This window comes from Moschus berezovskii, chromosome 7, assembly GCF_049115385.1.
Source record: "Moschus berezovskii isolate FMDL1 chromosome 7, NW_MosBer_1.0, whole genome shotgun sequence".
Lineage (NCBI taxonomy): Eukaryota > Metazoa > Chordata > Mammalia > Artiodactyla > Moschidae > Moschus > Moschus berezovskii.
This window is the reverse complement of record NC_142466.1, coordinates 94,706,161-94,715,104: the sequence shown is the minus strand read 5'-3', so window position 1 is coordinate 94,715,104 and position 8,944 is coordinate 94,706,161.

The following is an 8,944-nucleotide window of genomic DNA, read 5'->3' as shown; positions in this document are numbered from 1 at the left end:
GTGCCTGACTCTGGTGACCATGGCGGGAAGGGAGGATTGTGTTTCTGGGCCACATGGAACAACTCTTACACAAGACCATGCCTCAAAACTGAGAATGGCAGCTGTTTTATTTAATACATATAGACAAACACACAGAGACAAGCAAAATGAGGAGACAGAGGAATAAGTTTCAAAGCAAAGAACAAGGCAAATTCCCCCAAAAAAGAACTTAATGAAATAAAGATAAGCAACCTAGTTGATGAAGAGTTAAAAGTAACAGTCATAAATATGCTTAGTGGTCTTGAAAGAAGAATAAATGAATACAGTGAGAACTTCCATAAAGATAGACAATACCAAAGAGAAGTTATAATTGAATTGGAAAATACAGTGACAGTGAAAGTCACTCAGTGGTGTCTGACCTTTTATGACCCCATGGTTTATACAATCCATGGAATTCTCCAGGCCAGAATACTGGAGTGGATAGCCTTTCCCTTCTCCAGGGGGGTCTTCCCAACCCAGGGATCGAACCAGGGTCATCCTGCATTGCAGATGGATTCTTTACCAATTGAGCTATCAGGGAAGCTCAGGGAAATTACAGTGGAGGTGTTCAAAAGACTTTTTTTTTTTTTAATGAAAAGAAGTGAGGGCAACTTCAGTTATCTCTGAGACAATATCAACTAGAATAAGACTCATATTATGACAGTCTCAGAAGTAAATATAGAGAAAATTCATAAAACTTATTTGAACAAATAATGGCTGAGAAATTCTCTAATTTAGGGAAGGAAATAGACAATCCAGGAGCATCAAAGAGTTCCAAATAAGATGAACCCAAAGAGAAACACACTAAGAAACATTAAACTTTAAAAAGTGAATGTTAAAGAAAGAATCTTAAAAACAGCAAGAGAAAAATACAACACATATCCAAGTTTATTTATATACAAAGGAAATCGAATAAGTCCATCAGCAGATTTTGCAGGAGGAAGTTTACAGACCAACAGGCCAGACAGGAGTGGCATGATATTTAAAATGATAAAAACTCTCACCAACATAGATCTAGAGGGAACCTGCTTCAACATAATAAAAGTCATTTATAACAAATGTACAGCCAACATTATACTCAATGATGAAAAGCTGAAAGCTTTTCCATTAAATCTAGAAACAGATATTTATATTTATTATTTTATTTTCCTTGCTAATTATATTATTTGTACTGCTGTTGCCTTTAGTTACTTGAGTCAGTCAGTAGTTAACTGACAATGAAGACTTGAGTCCACCTTTTAATATTATGTTGAAAATTCTGTTAAGCAATTATCCTTCAATTAAAAAATAAATTTTAAAAATATTATGCTGAAATAGATTTCCTGTTGTATTTCCTGCTATGTTTTGCTTTACTAATTCTGAAACCATATTGTTTAGTGCATAATCATTTATAACACCAGGGATATAAAAAGTTTGTCTTTCCTAAATACTGCTTTTGGTCTTCTTTAACAATTTTTTGACTTGAATACAAAATTGTTAAACAGAATTAACAAGATCTCAGGCCGCTGTGGTTTTCTTCTTCTCATTCATCTTCTTTCTCTTCCTTCTCCTCCTCCTCCTCGATATCACAATCCTTTTATTTTTCCATGATTTTCTTTTTGTACCAATTGTCTAGAATTCTGTTTTTTACCTTCTTAATGATCAACCTTTTGGTGTGCCCCTCTTTCAGGAACAGGAGTATATCAAAAGGTTGATCGATATATAGATAGATAGAAAGACTGATCTGTATATATATCAGGGTTTCCCAGGTGGTGCTAATGGTAGAATCTACCTGCCAATGCAGGAGACATAAGAGATGAAGGTTCAATCCCTGGGCCAGGAAGATCCCTTGGAGTAGGAAGTGGCAACCCACTCCAGTATCCTTGCCTTTGAAATTCCATGGAGAGAGAAGCCTGGCAGGCTATAGTCTATGGGACCTCAAAGAGTCAGATATAACTGAATGACACAGCACAACACAACAAAAATGTGGCTTATTTTTCAAATTGAAATATTTCTTTAATTGTGGTTTATTTAAATTATATTATTTTTATATTATTTTCTTTAATTGTAGTTTAGCCCAATTATATTATTGAGATATTTTCTTTAATAATGATAGTCTGAGTTATTTTCTTTGTTTATGATATTTTCTTTAATTGTAGATATTTTCTTTAACTGTGAATTGAGATATTTTATTTAATTGTGGTTTTAATTGTGGTTAATCATGTTATTTTTATATCATTTTAGTTATTTTGATATAATCCAATCAATTTATTTGACAGTATACTAAAACTGCATATTCATTTTTGATCGATATTTATATTATTATATTGTAATCATGCATGTGAGTATGTGTGTATATGCCAATATATAAATATGTTGTACTGTGCCTTCTGTGAAGTTAGAGGCTTGTATCCCGATTTCTTTTATTTCCTACTAATTATTTTTACAGTTCTAATTAGTATTAAAAAAGATGTGTATGTCTTTAGTAAAATTTGAGGCTGCTGACTCTCTAGGAAAGATGAAAAGCTAGCACAATTATATTTTTTTATTTTAATCCTGTACTTTGCTATTTTAATTTGACTACTATTATTTTTATCTCTGGTAGTTACCTTTAGAATACTGAATAAGATACCTAATTTTCTTCTGCTTTCACTTTCTATTAACATGGATGAGTTAAAGGATGTATGTGAAGGATGATATCCTTCACCACCTCGGGGCTTCTGTTTATATTGACAATTATTTAATACTTTTTCTCTTTAAGCATATTCTTTGTACCTTTTTAGTTTTTTCATGTAAGTAAGTATTGGAAGACAGTTCTCTTGATCCTCTCACATTTGTGCTTATCTGAGGAATAAGGCACTGATTGCACCTTATCCTGAATTATGTTTCTAAGAAAACTTGTATAGCAAACAGCCTTGGAAGACAGAGACTGACCTGAGACATTAGGACCCAAGAACCAAGACAATGGTGATTTCCATGGGTTTTTTCCTGGGCCTTTTATGTCCCAGACTACATGCTAAAGAAACCAGAAGCCAGAAACACCAACAAACAAAAACCTTGGAACCTTGGGAACCAAGCAAGTCAGAAAGTTTTCAGATAATCACTCTACTCCAACCAGACACCTCAGAAAACTCTGAACTCCCGTGCATAAACTCATCAGCAAAGTCTAGTAGGAAGCCTAGATATGTACTCTTCTCCCCGACCACCTTTCCTTCTGAGTGGTGTCAGAGGGGGCCAGGCACAGAGCCTAGACTTCCATCCCTACCCAGTAGTAATGAGGCACTTTTCTCTGCAATGTAAATAAAGGATACATCTGCAGCAGCAGCAAGGCAACCGAGTTCTCTCAGAAAGAGTGGTATCTTCAGAGGCCTGTGGCAGGGCCTGAACACCCACCTCCATCCAGCAGAAATGAGGCACCCATGCACTCTTGGGGTACCAATGGAGGCCAGTAGGGAACAAATAAATGAAAATTGAATTAAAAAAATAAATGAAATAATTTTAAAAAATGGAAAGCCTCTCCACAGAGATAAAAATATGAAGATAAGCCAAGTAGAATTTTTAATCACTCTCACTTTAGTGCTGTAATAATGGTGTTAGGAGAAAGGTCATGGTGAACAAGGCTCATGGAAACCAAGGATAATTTTTTTCATAGAAAATAGTCAATAATATCTAAAAGAAATTATCAGTAAGTACATGAACTCTAATTCCTGGATATTGAACTAAGCCACATGGGTAGGATAACAGATTTCTTGAAGATGGATATCATAAATATATAATTGATATGGTCCATTTCACCAGCTTGAGGTACAAATGTAAGCATTTCTCACTTATTTATGCAATCCTTTTCTTAATACCATATGTTTCTATTAACAAGAAATTCAGTAGCTCCCTTTTGGGCCCTTCTCTGGTGCCCACAGTCGTATCCGACTCTTCACGACCCCATGGACTGAAGTCTACCAGGCTCCTCCATCGATGGGATTTTCTAGGCAAGAGTACTGGAGTGGTTTGCCATTGCCTTCTCAATTTGGGTTTAGACCTACTCAGTTCAAAAGGGATAGAGACCAACTTCAAATTCCAAATTTACAGGGAGAACTGAGAAGTCAATCAACCCACTAGCACTGCAGCTTCTGTTGCAGAAAAAAAACTTGATTAACAGAGACCCACAAAACTTGTTTACTGCTGTGGAGTCCTCACTGGTCCATATCCCCATGGGGTCCCCTGCTTAGACTTCAAAGTTATAACTCTTCTAATTCATATTCATGTGGTCAGTATCCTATCAAAGCTTGCTAGAACATCAGAGTGTCTAGTGTTAAAATCATACACATGATTGGTGGAAGCCTGCCACTCAGAGTCTCATGCCTGCCCTCTAAAATTTCTTCCCCTCCTAGAGTTGCACCTGGGGCATAGGAAGTGTTTCAAAAGCTTTGTATCTCCTGGTGGTATAAGTTAAAGTCTTAGACTTGTTATTATGTATTGTATGTGGTAGGCAGAATAATGGCCACCCAAAGATGATCCCATCCTAGTCCCTAGAAACTGTGAATATGTTATGCTATATAGCAAAGGATAGTTAAGTTTGCTAATCAGCTGACCTTAAAATAAAGAGATTATACTGAAATACCTAGATGAGTCCAATGTAATCACAAATATCCTTAAAAACAAAAAATAGAAACAGAAAGGTTGGTGTGATTTGATGTTAAAAATATTTATCCAATCATTTCTGGAAGAAAGGGTCATGATCCAAGAAATACAGGTAGCCCACAGAAGCTGGAGAGAGCAAGGAAATGGATTATTCTCCCTAGAAACTCCAGGAAGGAATGCAGTTCTGCTGACACCTTGATTTTACCTCATGAGTCTCATGTCAGACTCTGACCTACAGAGCTGTAATATAACATATGTGTGCCTTTTAGGGCCACTAAGTTTGTGGTAAATTGTTGTAGCAGCAGTAGAAAAATTAACACACCTTATCTTTGCACAATGAAGAGGTCACAGAGGGCCTCTTTGCAGAACAGAGTGCTCCCGAAGTGCTTCTCAACCTCTGCTTATAGAGAAGCAGCTGTCAGATAATCTAGACTAACCAGGGGCCCCCTTGTCTACAACTGGAAGTAAAGCGGCCATTCTTACCCATGAGCATAGCTTCTGGTCTTCATACATGTATATATGTTGCAGGAAAGGGGACCCCTTCCAGGGCCCGAAACTGGGTTCGTCTAACACTTGAAAATGAACTGTCCGAGGAGACACATGTCTTAACAAAGCAAGAGATTTTATTGGAAAAGGGCACCTGAGTGGAGAGCAGTAGGGTAAGGGAACCCAAAACAGTTCAGTCACATGGCTAGCAGTCTCAGGTTTTACGGTGATGGGATTAGTTTCTGGGTTGTCTTTAGCCAATCATTCTGATTCAGAGTCCTGCACTCAGAGTGCACACCTTGTTCAGCCAAGATGGATGCCAGAGAGAAGGATTCTGGGAGGTGGTCAGACATGTGGTATCTCCTTTTGACCTTTCCCGAACTCTTCTAGTTGGTGGAGGCTTATTAGTTCCATGTTCCTTACCAGAACCTCCTGTCGTAAAACTCATGCAAATGGTTACTATGGTGCCTGGCCAGAGTGGGCAGTTTCAATCAGCGTTCTTTCCTTAACACATACATGCTTTTGTTGAGGTGGTTGTAGACATTTTTTTTTTTCCCAGTAAGCATTGAAAAAGAACTAAAAGAAAGAAAACTTTAGCACTGAAATCCCAAGTTTACAAATTTTATCTTCCTGCCAAACTCTAAAATAGAGTTTTACTTAAAGGGATCCCATGCTATTGTTGGGCCTGCTTCCTCTGTGACAGCTGCTAAACCACTTAAGGAGGAGTTAACCTTTTACCCTAAAAACTTCTTTGTAAGAAGTCTTCAGAATTCACCAAGTCAGTCTGCTCTTACACACTGTGCAACTTAGGTTTTCAAATCATTTCAGTAGGCAGATAGGAAGTATTTACTCAGCCAAAATGTAAAAATTTGCATAGTAAAGGGATAGAAGCCATGCTATTACCATAATAATACAGAATTGTTCTGCAAATACAAGTGGAGTTGTGAAGATAGTATTCTTAGTCTGAAAGGGTAACTTTGTATACCCAATTAATATAGGAACTCATCAGACTTCTAGAGGAAAAAGGGAGAAGTTGCTTCTTACAAGAAATGTATTTTACCAGAGAAATTAAGGAACTGTTTTTCAAAAGTTTTGAATACAAAGACATAATTAACATTGATGACCCCATACCTGTTAGAAGGCAAAATGCAAGAAATGTTAGGAAAAACTGGTGGCTATTAAACTTTTAGGTGGCATTTTGTGGGTTCCAAAAAGCTCTGGTCCATAAAGGACATAAAATCTCAGGGCAGAAAGAGTTCAGTGAGAGGCAAAATGATAGTTAAGCAAATAGGATGTGATTTATTCAATTTATTTATTTATTCAAATACTGATTTATTTGAATAGGATGCTTGTGAGGCTTACAAGTGAGTAGGTGAGAACTTAGATCTTAGTGGGCTCAGTTCAGTTCAGTCGCTCAGTTGTGTCCGACTCTCTGCAACCCCATGAATCACAGCACGCCAGGCCTCCCTGTCCATCACCAACTCCCAGAGTTCACTCAAACTCATGTCCACAGAGTCAGTGATGCCATCCAGCCATCTCATTCTCCGTTGTCCCCTTCTCCTCCCGCCCCCAACCTTTCCCAGCATCAGAGTCTTTTCCAGTGAGTCAACTCGTCGCATGAGGTGGCCAAAGTATTGCAGTTTCAGCTTTAGCATCAGTCCTTCCAATAAACACCCAGGATTGATCTCCTTTAGAATGGACTGGTTGGATCTCCTTGCAGTCCAAGGGACTCTCAAGAGTCTTCTCCAACACCACAGTTCAAAACGGGCTACAGTTTTGTAATCAAAGGAAAAGTGGTGAAGAGAAGACCACCTTCTTTCTCGTTCTTTAGTCTCTACATGGTCAAGCCAAGACAATCATGGCACAATGAAAATTAACAAAACCTGGTAACATATGCTAAAAACGGTATGTCATCTCAAGTTTTAGTATGAAGTGAAGTGAAGTCGCTCAGTTGTGTCCAACTCTTTGCGACCCCATGAACTGTAGCCCACCAGGCTCCTCCATCCATGGAATTTTCCAGCAAGAGTACTGGAGTGGGTTGCCGTTTCCTTCTCCAGGGGATCTTCCTGATCCAGGGATCGAACCCTGGTCTCCTGCATTGCAGGCAGACGTTTTTACCATCTGAGCCACCAGGTTTTAGTATAATGTCCCTTTTTTCTTATATATATACATTTTTTTTTTAGTGTACTGAGAGTTTCCTAGGAATAATTAAATTACTGAAGTCACTGGGTGGGATATGGGTCTCATGCCACCATTGTTTTATTGTTTGGGGTCATGTCTCATGCTTCTGCTGCATGGTTTTGTTGCTAAACAAACCTGCTTGGTTTTGTGGTTAAGCAAACCTGCATTCTTGTTGTTACTGTTCAGTTGGTCAGTCATCTAATTCTTTGTGACCCCATGGACTGCAGCATGCCAGGAGTCCGTGTCTTTCACTGTCTCCTGGAGTTTGCTCAGACTCATGTCCATTGAATCGATGATGCTATCTAACCATCTCATCTGCCACCCCCTTCTCCTTTTGCCTTCAGTCTTTCCCAGCATCAGGGTCTTATCAGTGAATAAGCTTTTAGCATCAGGTAGCCAAAGTATTCTTGAGTGATCATTAACTTACAGGGGTCTCCATACTTTTTTCTCTACTTACAGTCCCCTAGTGGGATTAGCTATTTAATTACCTACTTTGTGCCTTTGTTGTTGTTGTTTAGTTGCTAAGTCATGTCCAACTCTTTTGTGACCCCATGGACTGTAGCCTGCCAGGCTCCTCTGTCCATGAGATTTCCAAAGCAAGAATACTGGAGTGGGTTGCTATTTCCTTCTGCAGAGGATCTTCCCAGTGCAGGAATCAAACCCACATCTCCTGTATTGGCAGACAGGTTCTTTACCACTGAGCTTAATTTGCCCCTTTACTCTGTCCCTATCAACTATGGGCATCACTAGATCTGTGTGTTTTTTTTTTTAATTTTTTGGAATAATTATGAGATACTTTTAAACGAGCATGAGTTGAGTAAAGAATGACCAGACAGAAGGTCTGAAGATTTCTCAGGGCTTCTATTTAAGGCGTGTCCTAACCAGTCATTTCAGTGAAAGACCTAGAGGGGGAAAGTATAGAGAAGGAAGGGAATATAGGAAGGGTATTACAGACATCAATTTTCAGAGAGACTTAATTTCAGAAAGAAAGAATAAGGAGACAGAAAGGCAACGCTGAGTCAGAGAAAAGGAGGAAGAAATGGAAAGAAAAAAAAAATAAGACAAATGCAGAAAGTCAGAAAGAAACTGGTACTACTGGCTGGTGCTGCTTAGGGTGATGTCCTCTCCAAGCCTGGTCTCTTGTCCAGCACGGATGTGAAGGACTGCCCATCAAAGCTTGCCATACTACTGCCTTGTCATCCACATTGAGGAATTGTCTGAAAAATGCTTAGAGAAGACTCGATGTGATGGGGATGGCGGCATAGGCCTTTTCTCAAGGGGAAATTCAGGTCTCACCTTCCATTACCAGTGAAATTTCCAGAGAGAAGAGACATCACAGCCAGCACTCCTTTGGCCTCTCAAAGAAAGAGAGTTTTTCACACCTCATTCTTGGTTTACCTCTATGTGAGGCTGGGTGTCCGAGACTACTCATTATTTCACCAGCACTTGACGGAGCGACTGAACTGAACTGAACTGAACTGTATGTTCTTATTGATGCAAATAACCAGTAAACAATCTATAGTAAGAATATATGGGCATTTCATTCCAACCAAATGTAGCCCAGGAAGCATCCACTCAGTATCTCTGAGGGGACTGCTTTGAAAAGTAGGGGACAAGTAAGTACTTATGAAATTTCCTTTGG